Source organism: Harpegnathos saltator, unplaced genomic scaffold, assembly GCF_003227715.2.
Source record: "Harpegnathos saltator strain DR-91 unplaced genomic scaffold, Hsal_v8.6 scaffold184, whole genome shotgun sequence".
Taxonomy (NCBI): domain Eukaryota; kingdom Metazoa; phylum Arthropoda; class Insecta; order Hymenoptera; family Formicidae; genus Harpegnathos; species Harpegnathos saltator.
The window spans coordinates 624,414-644,327 of record NW_020229966.1 but is presented as its reverse complement, the minus strand read 5'-3'; the positions used below and the strand labels follow the sequence as shown (position 1 = coordinate 644,327).

The window sequence follows — 19,914 nt, the reverse complement described above, 5'->3', positions numbered from 1 at the left end:
CCTTGTGTAAGACCGTCTTCGGTACACAATGCGCGCCGTTCCGCCTCGCGACGCCCATAAATAAATTTGCGGAAGATATTCTCGGATGCTGGGAGCTTGTTACTCTCGCACTCGGAATCTGGTCGACGCCCGCAGAGAGAGAGAGAGAGAGAGAGAGAGAGAGAGAGAGAGAGAGAGAGGGAGAGAGAGAGGGAGAAGGGAGGAGAGAAAAATCGGGAGAGAAAAAATCCATTGAACGAGGACGCAGGGGGAGGTCGGCAGAAAGGCGCAACCCTCCGTGCTGACATAACAAGCAAGGCCGAGGGGATCGCCCACGAGCAATCTCTCCGCCTTTGAGGTTTACGAGGAGAATCAGAGATCCGCAGAGCGACACGTGAGATCGGCGACAAAAGTGGCTGTCGTCTGGTAGCCGGGCCGATAGCGAGGCGGAAAATCGCCCTTCCCTCTCCTCTCCTCTCTTTCTCCCACAACTCTCTCATAGCCCGCGGTCGGCTTAAGCCGTCACCGTCGTCGTCGTCGTCGTCGTCGTCGTCGTCGTCGTTTCTAGTCGCCGTTCTCGAATCCGGAAAGTGTCTCGCTTGAGATAACACAACTGAGATAGCCGCGAGTGCTCGGACATTAATGTCTAGACAATATTTGCCCGGAGAATCCCAGGCAAGAAAATAATAAGCGACGAGGGGGAGAGAGCACCGCGTGCGTGCGCGCTCGCTCGCTCGCTCGCGGAAGATACGTTATACACTGTGTCGCGGGTCATAACGGGGTTATGAGCTGTGAGGTAGTTAAAGTTTTCTACTCACCGTATATATGCGTGCGCGGTAGCTCGTTCTTCTCTCTTCCTCTCCTTCTCTCTCTCCTTCTGCTCCGGCACTTTCGTCCCTCCGGCCCGTTGCCACGGAACTCGTTCGTTACGTGTTTCGCGCTAAATTTGTTCGATATCCTCGAGGAGCCCCGTAAATCCGGATATTCCTCAGGAAATTGCTGTTCCTCGCCATCGGTTGGCTGGCGGCGTCCGCTGCGAGAAGAGAGAGAGAAAAAAAGAACCAAGATGAAAGATACGTCGCGACTCGACGAGGATGAAAATTTTGCAGCGGCAATCCAGCGGGGGGTTGCCGTTAACTTTAAATGGACCGAAAGGTAATTACGGCGTCGACGGTTGCCTCGACATGTAATTGGCGTCGTTTACGTGATTGCGGAAACCCTCGGGCGGAAACTTCGTTTCGATACTCATTAAAATTAAATATAATTTTTCCGTGTTCTGAAACTCGAGCGTTTCGCCCCGCCCCCCCTCCCCGCTCTTCCGATAAGAAAAACAGAAACGAGCGACGAACGCTTAAATGTGGACTTTAGATCGCAAAGCGGCGCGACTAAATTTCCAAGCGGAAGTAACGAGTGTGTTGTACGTGAGCGTGTCTGCGTACGAAATCGCTCGTAAAAGGAAATCTCGCGCGGTTCAATACGCGAGAGACGAGAGTGATTTCTCTCTGGGATGCATTCTTGCGCAGCCTCACTTTTCGGGCCTCTCCAAGCTGTAACGCGAGAAGTAACATGTTTCGCCGCGTGTCAAAAGCCTCCATCTCGAGGCATTACGCTAACGGAAGTTCGAAAACGTGCTCGACGAGACTCGCCGGTGTTGTTACGCTCCTCGTGTGCCACTAATGACAACACCGGGGTGCTCCCCCGGGCCCCTATCATAATTCGCAGCTTCTGGTTTTCTCTCGAGGGTCGTTGGGACAATGCGGGCGCCTTACCGCAGCCCTATCCGTACCTAAGACCCGCCGCATATCAATAACGATGGAGAAGAGGAGCGAGCGGACTTCGGACACGACACGACACGACACGACGATTTCCAGGATGTTCCTACGGGACACGACGATCGTGACGAGATCAAAAGGAACGTTTTGCCCTAATGACCGCGGCTCGTGTATTCGTGTATACCACTGTCGTACGGCGCCCGCGGGGATCTTGCTTCCCCGACGCAATCGACGCAATCAAATCGAAGATCCCCGATATAGCCAGCTTGTGGCCAAGCATTGCGACATGTTCTTGACGATGATTCTGAGAACGCAAAAACACGCGCATACGAAATATGCTCAAACAACCGAGTCGAGCCAGAGGAGGAGGTAAAATTGAAATTGTAAAGAAAATTTAACTTTTTCTTTTAATTTGTGATATTTCAACCACGTGAGATATTTTTCTCAGGTCAACGAAATTTTCGTTATCCCCAAATATCTTGCGTTACTGCGAATAGCGGAGGATCTTTGCTTGACTTATTCTTTGCATTTTCCTCAGACGAGTCTGTCTATCTGATTTCCTCGAGATTTCTCACTTACAGACGTATATATTCGCCGACGACGCGAGGCCGCCGAGTTCCGTGCGAACGAGAACGTTCGTATCGGAGATGCTGATATATTTATTCCTCGCGTACGTCTCCACAAAAATCCTCTCGCTCGAATGTACAGCCACTGGGCAAGCAGGCGGGCAGGCGGGCAGGCACAGGGGAGATCAGTCGGAATAATGATCGCGATTCCTTACCCCCTAAAAAGCATACCCCGGGCGACGCGAGCGCGGAACAATTAATCTAAATGTCACCACGAGTTAATTTATACGGCTGCGCGATCGTATATCAAGCGCTATCTTCTTCGGATATTCTCCGGGGAGCGGGATATATAAAGCGTTTTCCCGTTAACTAGCGCCGCGGCCTTTATCAACCCTTCAACGGGTGTTTCCTATCGTTACCTTCCTAACTTTACTCCGGCGCCGGGACCGTTTCACGGTTTAATTACTTTCAGGCGTGAGCGCCACTCGTACACGGTGTGTGCAATCAACGGCGGAGCGCGCGGGTCATCCCGTTCAAATATTAATCCCGCCAAGACTGTTATTTCCGCGCGACGTCGAAAGGATTGTTTCCTGAAACGAGAGTTTGCCGATCCTCCGAGTGAAAATTACATTATACGAGCGCAGCGTCGTAGACCGCGGCACGTCTAATCTCTTGTTCAACGACGACGGACAGCGAGATTTTTTTTCTCTCACCCTCCAAACCTGCCGTTATCTCAGCACGACACATTTGACCGATTCTAATCGTGCCACCAGGCGAGTGAAGCGTTCAACCTCGTTAATATCTTGTTTCCGGTTTCCTCGCCGTATCGTCGTCTCTTCGTAACTGTAAATCGACCTCCGTCGCTTCCTACATCGCGGGACACCGCGGCGCGGCTGATAGCGCAGATGTTGACATCGCGCTGCAGCTCTCTGCGGTCGCGCGTAAAAAGCGGCGGAAACGTTTACCATTAATCACGGACAATGAAAGTAACGCCGATGCGGATCCTCAATCGTTTAACATCATCTCGCGGACTCTGATCCCGCAGCCGCCGCCGCCGCCGCCGCCGCCGCCGCCGCCGCCGTCGTCGTCGTCGTCGCGACTACGAGCACGGCGAGCTGTCGTCGCCGCAACATTAATATTTATCATAAAATCACATTTCTTGCCACCGCGCATTTTATTACCCATATCGCTGCCATCTTAACGCAAGAGACTCGTATGAATTATTGCACGTAGTACCTCGTAGAACGAGCGCCAATAAAACGCGGCGGACCGCCGAGTCGGCGATATCGACCATGCGTGCGCGTTCAGTCGAGTCTCGGTTACTCGACTAGACAGATATCTGTTCGCGATTTTTTCCCGCCTCTCTTCCCCAGGACTGTCATAAGCCAATACTCGCCTACTCGCGCGTTGTTAGCCAGCGAGGCGAGCGGGACTGTCGCACGTCCTCGGCGAATAATCGCGCGACCATCCGCCGACGCGGCGGGGCGAATGTCAAATTTCGCGATAATAATCGACGATAAAGCGGCGAGCTCGTCTCTTCCTCGACGTGGCCGCACGTAGAGCGCGGCGTAGCGCGCGTCCGCAATTTCGCGCGACTATTAGCAATAAAGGTCCGCCGCGCCGGCGTAATTGTAAACAGAGGGTACTTCGCGCGACGATAAATCCCATCGTCGCGCGAGCGCCGCCGCTCGAGGTGTATACGCGCGCGTTTCTCGTTCTCGTTATTTTATTCCGTTTGATTAATTCCGCGCAGTAAAACTATCGTAAAAGCGCGCTCCCGCTCGCTCGAAGCGCGAGACGCGCTCCTCTCGTCTCCTCCGCTGACTCGTCCTCGAGCATGGGAGTTTTCACGGAGGGAGGAGGGGGAGGAAGGGGAGGCAATATTTACCGTGATCCTCCGTAACCCCCTTCCGCGGCACAACGGAGTGCGTTCAACTAATGGAAGAAACATCGCGGCGCTTTCGCCTTCAACGAATGAACTTCAAAACACGCCCGACTCTCGCCCGGTGGGAATGTTTATCCTCCGAGGTAATTTATCTTTCGCAAAAGAACCTATCTTCTGAAGAAATGTATCTTCGGAGGATTATTAACAAGCAAATTCCCCCGTCGTGAGAGTCATCGCGTGGAAGTGCCGCGGTCTCTCCGCCAATGACTACACAACGGCACGGAGTCGCGAAGCGACGCGATCCCGAAGCTCCCTCCTCTCTCTTTCTCTCTCTCTCTCTCTCTCTCTCTTGCTTCGCAAAGATAAGGTCGTAATTTTAACGAGGCGGCCGTGGCTCGCGTTCTGATAGCGCGGATAGCCGGGGCCGCGCGTCTATGCGACACTTCGCGTCGCGCTCCGCTATCGCCCTCCTTCCCTATTTGGCCCCTCGGCCTTTCCGCTCGTCTCGCGACGTGCGCGCTCTCCTTTCCCGGCCGCGGCGATAAAATTTTTTCTCCTCCGCCCCATGCCTCATCGGCCATCCGGATAAAGATATTAACTGTCCTCGCGGCAAATACTTCTAATTGCCAGACCGCCCTCCGACTCACGCGGCTTCCTTCATAAAATCTTTATCGTCCTGATATTTAGAGTTTGGCTGCCAATGGCGACTCGTGCGGGTGCAGCAACGCGAAAACATGGTCTTCGTTCTTCTCGCCTCCCGTCGTCGGAGAATGAGAGGGCATCGCCGATCGTGGCGTGAGCGAGCGAGCTCCGCGTGTGCGTGCGTGCACGCGTGTCTTATCGCATCACCCGCTTCTTTATTAATCCTCTGAGGGTTTATTACGCGACGCGAGCCGTTGGCCGGCCGTAACGAGGTGCGATGCCTTAAGCATCGCGCGCTTCACGTGCGCAGTAAGTGGTGGACGCTGTTTTGAAGGCGATTACACGGCGAAATATGTACGCGGGGATTGCGCGTACGCGAATCGTCCGATCACGCGAAAAGTCCGACTCGCGCCTCGCGAGGCCGGAGACGTCGTGAATTTCGCCGAGTACAAGTCGGAGTACCGTGTTGAGTACGGCTTATGAATTATGAATTATACTTTCGTTAATACAGTGGGAGAGAGGGGCGGGGCGGAAATTTCAAACTTCAAGTCGGCAAGACGCCGCGTCGTGGATATTTCCGCTATCGCGCGCGCGTTTTTTCTTTTTCTTTTTCCTTTTCTCTCTCTTTCCCGCTTTCCGACGAGTTTGCCGACGCGATGTAACAAGAACGTGCGAAACGTTTCGGCGTTGAGCTTTCAGCTTAATTAAATTAAGACCACGCGAAGAGGCGCGCTACGCCAGCGAGAATCGTCCGGGAGGAGCGGTGAGCGGAAGGTACAAAGAGCTCTTCGAGCACAAAGCCGCCGATTGTTCGGATCGCGCGCGAGGCTCGTTACCATGTCGCTCGTCACTCATAAATCGCCTCGTTCCGCGCGTGCAGCCTTCCCTCTGAGGCCCTCGGAGAACGCACACGACGACAAGAAGGACGGTGAAAAAGACGACGACGACGACGACGACGACGATGGAGCGAGAACGAAGGAGCGTGTCCGCGCATTCGGCCGCGTATCGCAGTCGCCGCAGGGAGAAGAGAAGTGTCAGCTGTAACTTTTATTGGTTATAAAAGCTCGCGATATTATGCTGAGCCCGAGTAAATACGTTTATGTATGCATATGTGTGTGTGTGTGTGTGTGTGCATGTCTGTCTCCCCCCGGCCTCCACCGCGCTCCGGCCAGTGGCGGATTTCTCAATGGGTGCAAAATCACGCTAAAGAGCGTGAAAAGACGCTCGTCACAAAGAACGAATAAATTTCTAAAGTTTGTTAATCCGCGGTTATTATATCGCAGAGAATTACCTAAGAAATTATCTCCGTCCCTTTGCAGATGCGTTCCACTTGCCTTTCTTTTCGCATTCCTGCGAAATCCACAAGTATTGCGCGTTTATGCGAAAAATCGCGCTTTTCGTCGCGAAACTGTCATTTAAAAAATATGATTGCGATCGCACGAAGGAATATCTCGTTTCTAATGAGATACGAATATCCTTCCTCCGCGCGATTGTTCGCGCTTTGGGACCCCTCGTCCGCTAAATCCACCACTGCAGTCTTGGCCCCTCCCCCCCCCCCCGAATTTTCGCCCTCCGGAGAGATCCGCATTTCGCGACCGACCGACGTATTCTCTCCCCCCCTTTCTCTCTCTTGGCCTCTCCGTCTCTCTTGGCCTTATCAATCTAATACATTTCATATTTTATGGTTCCATCTGAGCAAGCACTCGCCGTCTTTACGGGCGCGCGTTCCACTGCACCTTGTGTCTTGCATTAATCGCGAGTGGGAGGGGGAGCGGCGGGAGGCAAATTGAATGGCTTTTGACAGAGGAGCGCGGGTGAATCATCTCCGCGAGAGCGGAGCTCTCGGGAGGATTCGCCCCGGCCGCGAGACAGGTCGACGCACTCTGGGCCCGTAAGTGATAAGTATACTTTGTAGCGTCCGTAAAACGAGTTCCGCTCGATTCGAAGGCAGCGAAAGCCGGTGTCGGCTTTCGAGATTGCGCGCGGCCGAAGCTCGTATCAGCGAGGTGTATTACGGCAACGAAGTTGTGAGCGATAAGCGGCAAGTGTGACGGAAGTATGAGGCTCTACTATCGCGCCGCGTCGTTTATCTCCACCACGTGGTCGCGCGATCGATAGTCGACGTCAAGTTCAACGTACGTACGTACGTACGTACGTACGTACATGCAGCGCGCCGCCATGTATCGCGACGTCCTCCTCCTCTCTGCAGTCCGCTCGCGAAACGCGCTCGCGACTTTCGTCGCACGCCGCCAATGCGCGGAAAGCGCATTTTTCGCGACCCTGAAACGCCGCGCGAGCGCGAGCCGCAAAGTGGCGATATGTATCCGTCATGAGCGTGAAATACACGCTTCATCCGATGCGGCGCTCGCGCAAGATATCCTTATCGCGAAAGTGGAAAAAGGACGACGCGCTTGACTGGCTGCGCGAGTCGAGTTACGGGCGCGCTTCGATTTCGTATCTTTTTTGTATTCCTCACGCGCATCGCGTGGAACAGAATAATCCTTTTAAACGCTTATTACTCTGTCAACGCACTAAAAGCCTCGATAACACGATAAAAGATACACAGCACGCGGCTGCATAGAATGCAATTACGTGCTCGTGCGCCAAGTAAAAATGTTTCGTGCACGCGCGAACTCGTTGACAAACTCGGTTAGCCGTATTACCGCGAGTGAAATGCAGCAACAATATTCGAAGCAGCGTTCCCTTCCGTTCTATTGTTCTCCCGACGCGACGCTAAATTTCATTCCCCGCGGCCAGACGCCCGCGAGCGCGCTCTTCCGCGACGCGGAAGCTGCTCCGCGACAATTGATTCGAATCAATTGTGTCGACCGAGAAATTATTTACATCATTTATCTCTCTTATTGTCGTTCAATGTCGCGCTCTAAATCGCAGTCCGTCCGACCGCTCGCACTTAAACCTACAATTCACCTCCTCGTTGTATCCGCTCGTTGCTCTCGCTCGCTCGCTCTCGCTCGCCCGCTAGCTTGTTTCGCTGCACCAGATTCGGCGGGAGCCCTCGTAAACGTCCGCGAGGAGAAAATGATCGCGCGCGAGATTGAAATCCTTCGGCGTTACGTAACGCACCATTACGCGTCCGGGCAATATCAGGGAGGGGAGGGGGGGCGGGGCGGTGGCCGGTCGCCGCTTGCGGCTTGATGCGTCCCCGTGCGTCGGCCGATCAAATAGAAGCGGAATCAAATAGGGCTGCGACTGCGACGCGACGTTGTTTAGTATTCCGTCGTGCCTATGAAACCGGCCGAAATACCGCGATACTCGCCATCCGCGGCTGGACCGCGCGGATATCCGCTCTAATTCCGTCTGGCTCGCCCTCGTACGCGCGCGCGCTATCACAGACGGCCAATAAATAGGAGGACGACAGGTTTCTCGTCGCATCGACACGGCCAATTGCCTCCAGGTGGTCATGCTGTTATGACGTAATAACCCGAAGCTAGCTAACCCTAATTCACAGGCGGTATGGCCCGGTACGTCGGACGACGTTATACCAGAGTGCGCACCGGCCAGGTCGATGCATGCGGATATGCATCGGTCGTAGGAGACGCGTCCCCGATGATGGTTCATCCCGATCCACCTGACGCGGTCGTTAACGTGCACTAGACGCGTCTAGATATCCGATCGCGCTTGATCCCTGAGACCGCGTCGACTATCGACGCAGAACAGAAGAGTCTTAAGTTAAGCTTAAGACGGAAATTCGCTTGGGGTCCCGATACGGACATATCGCGATCACGATTAGTAGAGAGGGAGAGAGCCAGAGTGTTGCGTGAAGATAATTCGGATTCGGCGCGATCTGACGATACGATAGCACCGGAAATCGCGTCGCTGCTAATTGGGCTGATTTACACAGGCGCAGTCTTGATTTGAATTTTCCTCGATGTCGTTGCGCGCAACGATAATACCGCAGTTTCGTTTCCATCTCCGTGCCCGTTGTTTGTAAGAATTATTGAAATGCGACGGGAGATGCCAGTGTTTGTCACGGGCAACAACAAATAACGAGCGTGCTCGAGGGAATATCGAATGGCCGGCGTTTCGGAGCGCAAAATTCGTAGATACGCGGTAATAAATCTCCCGGCGACCTATAGCCGCGGGGGGTACTCTCCGTTACGAGCGGGAAGGAAAGAGAGGAGCGGCGGGGAGGGAGAGGGAGAGGGGGAAAGAGAGAGAGAGAGAGAGAGAGAGAGAGAGACGGGGGAGTTGGAGTTTGAGAGGGAGAGAAGACGGGAGAGAGAAGGAGAGAAACATGCAGAGACGGCAATCATAGTGCATCGGATCGTTTTTCTCGCGCTAGATACACGCTTTAAAACGCAATCAGCGGCACTCGTGCGCGACCGTTGCCGCGTGCGCGCGCGCGCAATCACGATCAAATCTATCGATCTCCCCGATAGATCGTATCAGAGCGAGAGCGAGAGAGAGAGAGAGAGAATACGCGCGAGCACGCGATCGCAAAAACCCTTTATACGCGGACAATCAATATTGTCGTATAACAGTTTGCAGGCATGCGCGCGCGCGTACACACTTTCCATTTTCTTAACGAATAGAACCAGACACACCTGCGCGCCGACATGTTCATTTGGCCGCACGAGAGAGAGAGAGAGAGAGAGAGAGAGAGAGAGAGAGAGAGAGAGAGAGAGAGAGAGAGAGAGAGAGAGAGAGGGAGAGAGGGAGGGAGAGAGAGAGAGAGAGAGAGAGATCGCACGTTTACAGTTACTCGCTCCGCGCGCATTCGTGTTTCACGGCATTAGCCGCGTAATATATCTCCCAATGAGCCTAATAATCCCCCGACCGCGCGACGCTGTGTTTCTTAATAACGCAATAAAAGTCGTCTAATCTTTCTCCCCGTCCCTCCGTCCACGTGCATGCCTCCTCGCTGTCACTCCTTCTCTCTCGCGCGCGAGCGTTTCGTAGCGAGAGACGCACAGCGCGCAAAAAGGACACCACCAAGGATAATCATAGAGTAACGCTCGCTCGATAATTTATTTCGCTCCTGTGCCGGGCGATACACACGTACGTCTAACCGAGCGCGATCGATGAAATAAGATATAACGCTGCGGCCCACGGGGGGTGGCGGAGGGAGGGGAAAAATAAGCGCGGCCGGACTAGCGCGACTTTTTTCCACGGGGATTCGTGATCGCGCAACTTCCGCGGCAACACGGGCAGCCGCCGATCGTGCACGTCGGCTACGAGAGAGCCGGTGGCCGCCGCTACTGCCGATGGGTGGCTGTACCTATCAAGGCCACTGAACTTGCTACTTGAACCTAGAGCGCCGCAACGCTGCGGTTTTTGCGGTCGCGCGGATTTTATAACGTCTACCCCTCCCACCCGCCCGCCGCGGCTCGCCGTCCGAGAGGACCGTCTTCTTTCTCTATCTCTCTTTCTCTCCCTTGCTAGGGAGCCGGCCGCTCTCGCCCGTCGTCCCTTTTATAGTGCTCTTATTAGCGCCGGGGTTGTACGCACTCTCCGCCACGGTAATCTGCCGAGATGGTAATGATAACTCGCCGTGATTTCCTGGTGCGGCTTGCACGGCACGAGCCTCGGCCTGTTTCGCGCGCGCTCGCGGTTAATGGACGATACGAAACAAAGAAACGAAGAAACGACGATGACGACGACGACGACGACGACGACGACGACGACGACGACGACGACGACGACGACGACGACGACGACGACGAGGAAGAAGAATAAGAAGAAAGAGAAGAAGACGGCGGCGGCCGACACGCCTTGGCCACGGGGCGAAATCTTCCGAGAAGCGATCGCGATTACCGCGCGAGCGCGAAACTCGGAAGCTGCGCCCGAGCCTGGGCACCGTTTTCATGATACGTCGGCTAAGCGGACGCGGCGGGAGAGACGGGGGGCAGAGCGGGGCGCGGAGAAGACCAGTTCGCAATAATTATCAACGGCAGTGAGTAATAACTAGGGAGGGAATTCGAGCAAGAAAACATCGAGCGGGCAACGCGTGTACGCGAGAGGCCGATTAGACGCGTTCGTTTTTCGCTCTCGTGCGCGAGTCGCGCGGATCTCTCCGCTCCTCGTGCGCAGTTTCAATTCCGCGTGCGGAGCTATCGCGAGAGAGAGAGAGAGAGAGAGAGAGAGAGAGAGAGAGAGAGAGAGAGAGAGAGAGAAGCGAAAAAGAGAGGACACATGTGGACAATCGCTCGCGCCTGTTTTTCGCGTAATTACACGCTGTGTATACGTCGACTCGAATTCGCGCACACCTTCGTCTGTAGAAAACTTCTTCTTTAACTCGAGCTCAAAGGTGGGAAGAGAATCAGAGAGAAACAGAGAGAGAGAGAAAAAGAGAGCTGCAATAAAACGCGGCTCGCTCGCTCGCAACTTGGTCGAGCGCTTAGAATTCGCTCGAGCATTCAAATATTTAGCAGAGGATCTCTCTCTCTCCTCTCAGCCGGTCGATTCGTTCTCAACGCGCTTCATTTACCCGAACGTTCCCGAGAGCGGGGCGTCCCTCCTCGGAAGGAAGTTTTCGCGGGAGCAGGGGCTCCCGGCTGAAGTTCTCGCGGAATCTTTCGCCGCCTCATTTCAGCCTGCCTTGGAAATACGGCCTAACCGAAGTCTGTCAAGGCCTGACGGAACCGACCATTTGAATATTGCCGAGGCACTCGGTCGTTGCCTGCGAAATCACCTCGGCTCTCCATCTCGGAAGAGAGACGGAAAGAGATCATCGCTTCCGCTCAATTGTCGGAGATTATCGAGTCGTTTATGCGCGACTCTTCTTGCGCCGAGCGCTCCCCTCCAATGCCCTCGTTCCTTTATTTTTTTCTCCTATTGTCTTACGTCGAGGCATAACGAGGCATGAGCGTTGCGAGCCGATTCGAGCGAAATTGTTACAAACGGGACGAGCGTGATTTTCCAGTCGACTAATAAAATAACTAAATCCAACGACTAAAACGAATGGAATGAAACGAAAAGAGAAGGAGGGAGTGAAGAAAGCGGCCGTCTGTCTGCGGACGCTTCGTCTCGTCGCGCGCTGCAAAGAAACGCTCGCGCGATCGCGGCGGCACTCGGTTCAGTTAAGCACGTCGCTAATGCCCCCGGCAATAACGCACGCACGCGTGTTCGTGCCGACGGCGGCTTATGAGAAATATACCGTGATATCCGTCGCTACGAAAAACTAAAGTGGCGGCGGATAAGGGTTTGCTCGGCTGTAATGGGCCGGAACGAGCGCGGAGGAGGATGCCCCGTCGCGATCCAAAGCGCGTGTCTCTACTCCACTTTGTGATAGCTGAACGCAAAAGAGCTCCACCACCCTCCCTGCTTGCCGCGCGCGCGCGCTTTCCTGTCTCGCCGCTCGCCTCACGCCTGATCCCGTCGTCGAAAAGCCGTGGCTGCGCCGTAATTAACGATTACAAAGTATTTCGTACAGATGATTATCAGTCTGCGCCGGATGCACCGGCATTCCCACCCCATAACTTCCGCGACTTTGATGTGCGCGCCGGCTCTTGTTTCCCGCCCCATTGTGCCGTGCCTCTTAACAACTCCTACTACAGTGAAGGAAAAAAAAGGAGAAAAAAAAAAGAGGACCGGGTAAAGAGAACGAAGCCTCGAGGTTACGCAATTTCGTTGCGCGAGCTGCAATCGAGTCGGATATCGGCGATGCGGGGTGGAAATTCGAAGGACGAGATTTAATGACCGGCCTCGCGGAATTTTCAGCTTGTTTCACGTGAACAGGAGACTGAGCGAGCGGGGGGAGGGAGGGAGGGGGGGGGCAGGGGAGAGGTCTGCTGAGAAATTTCGCCGAGAATGAATCAAGGTAGTTAGTCAGCTTCCTCCCAATAGCTCGTAAATACCGGCGCGCGCGCGCTCGGTTGCATGAAAAGCCCGCATGTCATGAAGCGCGCTTTTAATTGGCGACCCGTCTACGCTCTTCCCCCTCCATCTCCATAAAAAAGAGCAAAAAAAGGGGAAAAGGATGCAGAAAGCCGAGAATCGCCGAGCGATACTCGGCTTCGTTTCCATCGCGTTTCTGCACGCGCGCTCCGCTATCCTCCGCGAAATTACACGCCGAGCCGTGATTACCGTCGGACCGAGTGGCGTTAGCGCTCCGGCTCGGCTTTTAAGCTGCGATAAGGCCTCGCGGTTTGACAAAGTATCGGTGGCACTTTGGCCTCTGTAAAACGCCGGATGACACACTGTCCTCCTGCTCCTCCTTCTGCTCTTCGGCCTCGCGCACAGCGAGTCGCGCGATTACGACGAAGTAGCGTCGCGGATAAGAGCGTTTCGCCGCCGCCGTCGCGGTGGACTCGACGCAGAGGAGAGAGAGAGAGAGAGAGAGAGAGAGAGAGAGAAGGAGAGAGAGAGAGAGAGAGAGAGAGAGAAGACAAGCAGAGAGTGCGTCGCTGACCGGACGCGACTAATTAGGCGGAATTAAGACGCACGTTTCCCCGAGATCGGGCCGCGCGTCGATTAACACGACCGTCGCGGTACGGCCGCGATAGTGCGGCCGCACTTTGCCGCCGCATACCGCGAGCGTCGCGACGAGAGACGTGTACTTTAACACAGGGTTCGCGCACGAATGCCGATAGTGAGGCACGATTGACGGGAGAGGAAAGAATCCGCTCTCTATCTGCTACTCTCTGCGGCGACGACGACGGTTCTCTGCCGCGTATCGCGCGGCAGGAAGTTGCCGTGGCCGTCGTCGCGGAGCGCTCCTCTAACAAGTCTCGAGCATCGACTCGGTAAAACCATTTATTTACTGTCCGCCGCGCGGGCGCCTGCGAATGCATAGATAAAAGCTGAGAGACTGTGCATTACGAATGCATTATCCCATTCGTGCGGTTCCGTACGAAACGGTTCGTTAAGATCTCTATTCGCTCTGCTATTCGCCCGATATTAAAAGCACATTCGCGCCGACACCGACTGCCTGGAAGGACGCGCGCGAAAATCGGCCGCGATAGCGATTTCCGACGAGCTACAGCGTCGGCCTCGCACTCCTGCACCACTTCAATTGCGCGCACCTCGGAATTCGCATGGCGAATTCAACCGCCGTCATATCGAGCGCGCGAAACTACCGCCGAGAAAGAGGGGGAGGGAGGGAGGACTCTGCTCTCGACGACGATCAACGGATCGAGGATCCCAAAGTTGGGGAACGTTTTATCGCGCGCGCGCGCGCGCGCGCACACACACGGTCGTCTCGATTTCGTGCGTTGGCCGATACGCGCACGGTGGCGATCGTGAGCGCTGACGAAATTAATGACGTGTCAGGATTATAATAGCGCATCATCATTCCGCGGCGAGGTGTATAAAGCATATGTTTTAAAGCTCGGGGTAATCGCGCCATTAAAGAGCGCGACGGAGGGGCGGAGGGGGCAAGGATGCGGCGCAACGGGCAGCGGCGTGAGACCGTTAAAGGGGCGCGATTAAATTTAATTATCAAATTTTACGATTATTCGGGGCGCGAGCAGCCGCGCCCGTACGCACGCACGCACGTATATCGCCGAGTAAGGGTTTTCAGCGTGTGAGAAACAGAAAAAGAGGGAGAGACGCAAGAAAAAACGTATTAGAATTAGCCGGGCGGACCGAAGGGCCCAATAAAACCATAAAAGTGGAAGGACAACGTGTGGCGGGTTCTCACGATTACTATGCCGCGACCGTTTGTTCGTTCGTTCGCCTAAACGTTTCTCATGAAGCTCGTAAAAAGTCTTTCGCCGAAGAGCAGCCGGCCCGATAGAGCGACCGTGTGGCATCCTATTCTGTCCTATCGCGCGAGTGACAATCGTTGTCGCGAAAAGGTGAGAGCACGCTATCGATCGTCGGCGGAGAAAAGTCCGGGAGAAAGAGAGAGAGAGAGAGACGCGGGCTTTCTTCTCCTTCATCATTCTCGTCGGCGTGCAGAGGATCTTCTCCGTTATTAGATCGTCGGCCGCTTGTCAACGTGCCATTTTACTCGGTGTACCGCGACGCAGGACTCGCTGGGAAAGAGAGAGGGAAAAGGGTGGGGAGGAAAGGAGAGAACGACGTTTCGCGTTAATCGCGCTCGACGGAAAACGGCACGGATTGACAGCGGGCTGGAAACGGCGCGTCTCGTTAAACGAAATGCCACGATTAAGCGCCGCCGCCGCCGCTACCGTGACGCTTTTTACAGCGGCCGATCGCCTTCGCTCTTTTACGCTGCTCATCAAAACGAAGTCACACTCCCGCGCCCGGGCTTTGTTTCCGATACCGCACGCCCCGTACGCTCGAAATGTCTCGCGTAAACCGAGGGCTTAATAAAGCCTGGAATCCGGACTATTTCGTTCGTATCCGGCATTCCGTATCGGAGATACGGCCGGCCGTTTACAACCTCTCGGCGCGATCCCGCTCGAGGACGAAGAGAGGGAAAATGGAGAGAGGGCGAGAGAGAGAGAGAGAAAGAGAGAGAGAGAGTCGGCAGGACGAAATGAAAAAAAGGGCGCACGTTTAACGTACGCGTTTAATGACAGGTTAGAAACAAACGGGCCCCGGCCGGCCTTCCGTCGGGGTCCCTTTTGGCAATAAAGCGGGACCGACTTTATTGTCCGGAAGACTTCACCGGCTGCCGAACGATTCGGACAGTCGGATGGACGAACGTTCGGCGACCAGCGAATTTCCGGTTTATAAGCGCGTCGTAAGGGCCGTATAATGCCGCACTGTTAACGATTAACGATTCATTTAGGAGCGTTTAGTACGGCGAACGCGCGAGCGTTATTTCGAGCGACTCGTCTCTCTAACGCGTCGCGATAACGCGTCGCTCCTCTCCGTGCGCGTCGATCGCGCGCGTTTACAGGACGACGCAAAAGCGCGAAATTACCCCGGAAACGTCCAAATTCGCCGACGAGCGAGTCTTTTTCTGACACTCTTCGCAATCACTCACGAATGACCGGCTGAACGAATGTGACGAGTAACGAAAATAACTTGGGAAAGATAAGGGAGTCAATGACTTTCCGATACGAGAAAAGATATGTGATTAACGCTCATTTCCGCCTCATCCCGGCACATTATCGGCATTTATCGGTGGGAAGATTTTCCTAAAAACGGAACGTTGACCGAGTCTCGACGCCTACGTGACGACACGTTCCTCGAGCACGTCGCACGACGTTGTTGAACAATGCTGTAGGAGGAGACATTAATGCTATAATTTCGTAATTCCAGCCGGTCGGTTAGTACGACGTTAAACCCACTAAAATACGTCTAGAGAGCAGACGACGATTCGACGACTCGTTAACGTCGCTCACCGCGCGCTCGTATAAACGTGTCCGTTTCTATCAGCGACAGCGAGGGGGGAGGGGGGACGGGGGGCGAATCGATCAGCGGCCTCGCCGGAAATGCGGCGAGACCGGAAAAAGAATTCCATACTCGTACGTATATTCGTCGCGAAATTTCCCGCAATGCACAGATCCGCACAACGGTGTTTGCGTGTTACATCAATTACGCGCGCGCGCGCAAGCGGCAGTACACGGCGCGACGGCACGCAGCAGCCCGCTGGAAATAAACCGCAGGTTGTTCACACCGATGTAATAATCGGGTTTCTTGTTCGCGCTGCAGTTCCTCACTTTAGCGCTCGACAGTCGGTGACGAAGCGCGAGATATGGAGATAAATGATGCGCGCGAATGCGCGGGTAGACGCGGGTGTAGACGCTGCGTCGCCGATGCGGCGTGATCGCGAGCGCGAAGTCGCGCTGAGAAAGGGAAAGAAAGGGTGAGCGAGGAAAGAAACGCGAGGGAGAGAAGAAAGAGCAGATATCGCTCGGGCTCGGCGGCAATAAAAAAAAGAAAAAAATGAGAAGAGGCAGGAAGAACAAAAAAGAAGAAGGAACATCGAAGCCTCGTCATTAAATCGGCGCACGAGTCGCAGCACGAGTGCCCCTGACATTTAAGTACTTATGAATATCCCCGGCGTGCTCTCTCGCAATCAATCTTATCGACTGCATTCCCCGGCCATTCCGCCGGGGAGTAGTAATCCCGCGGAGACGAAACGACGAAGCGCGGCTGTCAGAGGCGTTGTATCAGGAGGGAGAAGGATAAAGAGGGAGGGGAAGAGAGAGAGAGAGAGAGAGAGAGAGAGAGAGAGAGAGAACGCGGCTTCTCGGAAGATCTTTCTCGGCCGCCGTCCTCGTCCTCGTCCTCGTCCTCGTCATCGTCATCGTCATCGTCGCCACCGTCGAGAGGAGAATCGCGCCGGCTAAAACCCTTCGCTAGTAGCATAAATCGCGCGCATTTAGCATCGGCGATTTTTCGCGCGTTTCGCGGATACGCGTAGACGCTTAATGCGTCACACGAATCATATCTCGCGGCGGCGACCGCGCTCGCGGTCGCTCCTCTTTTAAAAGCGCGCGCCTGCGGACCGCGCGTCATCCTCGCCGGCCTTTCTCCCGATATTTCTTCCTCTTGCCCCGACCCTTTTCTTCTTCTTGTTCTTCATCGCTCCCTCGCCGTTAATCCGTACACACGACGACGACGGTGGCGGCGGCGACGATGATGGTTTTATACGTCGACTTTATCGCGACTAGACCGTTCGCGCAGCGCCTCTTAACACCTTTCATAGTTGGCATGCTCTCGCTCTTAAAGCGATTGCGAGCAGGTACTTTGTCTAAGTACACTCGCGCAACGGCGCGTAAGTGCACAGATATCGTTACGCTCTCGCCCTACCCTTCCCTTCTCTTCTCTTCCTTTCGCTTCTTTCCTCCGCGCGTTCGCTCGCTCACTCACTCGTTCTCGTTGACCCTTTTGCGACGAGGGACAGTCCATTTACCAGTTTTCGTACGGACGTACATATGTCATACCGTTCCCTCCTCCTCCTCCTCCTCCTCCTCCTCCCTTCCACCCGACCTTCTGTCAGGTCGTTTCTTTTCCTCGCGTTCGCCGGAGCGCGGCGGAAAGACGGATATAATGCCGGATAAGACGGATTTCCCGGAGATCCCGCACTCTGTCGCGGGTGGTCCACCTCTCTCTCTCTCTCTCTCTCTCTCTCTCTCTCTCTCTCTCTCTCTCGGGTATATTCTCGCGGCTTTGATGTAGCTAGAATTCCAGCATTAACGATAACGATGCGCGCCATCATCCTGTGTGATCGTCGCGAACAGGGTACGCTGTCGTCAAGAAGCGAGCAAATTTGTGGAGTCACGAGACGCCGAAAGTTGCACAATTATCCTATCCGAACAATCGAATCGTTTATCGATCGAATTCGCTCTGATGATTTTGCGAGGTATCGTCCCCGCGTATCCTGTGAAGAATGTTTGCGTCAGCAGTGTGTCGCTGACGCAAGTCGAAAATCCTTCCCCCGGTAAATCAACCAACGCGTAACTTACAATTGTCTCGTGGAAACTCGGTGGCTGCATTAAAGCGGACAAAAACTATGGGTGAGATAATAACGACGGGGGAGACGAGGATGATCAGCGCGAGAGGCCGCTCGGTCCCGCCGCTCCGTTCGATCCGCGTCATTTGCCAATCAAGCGAGCGGATCTGAAACTTAACCGTCGACAATGCCTCGCGAGCAGAAAGCCTCTTTTCCGCGACGTATCACGACGACGGCGTGGCGCGCGTCCCCGCGCGCGGTCGATGCGCTCATCTTTCTTTATTCGCGTCTGCTCCCTAACGAGCGAGGGAAGCGCAGCGCCCAGCCATAAACAGCCCGTGGGATAATTAACCCTTTGAGGAGGCCGAGGCTTTGACGATTTTAATAATCTTAAGAGACAGCGGCTTTCTGATTAGTACTTCAGCATCCGACACGACCGATGCAATCGACAATGCTCTTCCTCGCGTGTGCGTCGCGACGCAACGCGACGCGACGCAACGCGACGCGACGCGACGCGACGCGCCGTTCGGTATTATTAAGCCGTGTCTCGCGATTTTCTTCCGTCGTACATTATGGCGAGAAAGACGGCCGCGCCTCGTCTACTCGACGTATTAATCTTTTAACGGTACAAACCTTCTTCAAAGTGTTATGGAAAATTTCCTCCTCCGCCCGGACTGTGACCAATATTGATTTCTAATGCATGCATTATTAATAAATACGCGACAGCACCTTCATTAAAAGTACATACAGCAATATTGATTACAAACGATCGCAGTCTGTCTTCTCGCCAGCTCAACAACTTCCGCACTGAATTTTAACGGTTTTTTTCTTTCTCCACGTAAGCAGAGGGGAACATCGAACAATAAAGACCCGAAACCAGAATTCCAGAAACACAGAAGAATACCGTGTTCGTGAGCGTTCTACTGGCCGCGTCAGGTAGCTGAATTCGAGACGCGCTCGTACGTTCGATCCCGTTTTACTCAATTCTCTGTAACTTCGCCATTTTTGCAGATATCGACACGAAATTCTCAAGATATATTCTCGAAACTTGAAGCTTTAAGATAATGTAAAAAAAAATCGATCTTTTTGACTCTAAGTGCATATAACCGTTTAATTTCCTCGGTAAAAATAATTTCGACACTCTTTTGTCTCTCTTTTTCTTTCTCTTTCCCCAAACAATATTACGCCGCGATTTAAAGAATATTGAAACTGAGGTAACTAAATTTTCACATCAAGTTCATATATCAACTTTTAGTAAATTAGCTGCGAGTTTTGAGTAACTGAGAATAAGATTCTCGAGATGACAATGCCGCGTCGGGAGGTTGCCCGCGCAACTTTCGTGTGTAACGTAGGAATTCTCTCGCGCGCCACTTTGAAGTATCGACACAAAGGCGCTCCCATGCGACACAACATAAAGAACGAGTCGCGACATGAGACTACCCTTGGTGGTCGCCAACACGCGGGAATTATTTTAAAGAGCTAATTTGCGCCCTTGTGCGCGCTCAAAGTCGAAAAACGTTGTTACCGCCGCGGCTCTCCCCGGCTCAACGACCTCACAGCGTAACTCTGCCGCGAAAATGCCGCTGCCTTTTAATGACAGGTCTGGCGACTTAGCTGGCGACGGCCAGAAGAGAAAAGGCGAGAAACAAGCGGGATATTTTTTCGCAAGAGACTAAGAAATGCAGCGGAGTCTTTGACTCGAGCGTGTTGAAAATCCCTCCCTCCTCTCGAGCCCCCTTCTCGTCCTTTATCTCGCGTGCGTATTAATTAACACCGAGATTAATCCGCGTTCGT

The 19,914-nt window shown here is 54.0% G+C and overlaps 1 long non-coding RNA gene across 1 annotated transcript in view; it reads right to left on the bottom strand.

Moving 5' to 3' along the window:
* Nucleotides 1-803: 803 nt before the first annotated feature.
* The window catches only part of LOC112588287 (uncharacterized), an 88,875-nt gene continuing 69,764 nt past the window's right edge, over nucleotides 804-19,914 (bottom strand). Inside the window, exon 5 of the long non-coding RNA XR_003112740.1 lies at nucleotides 804-1,012. This is a non-coding gene — a long non-coding RNA (uncharacterized LOC112588287). The remainder of the gene's footprint in view (nucleotides 1,013-19,914) is intronic.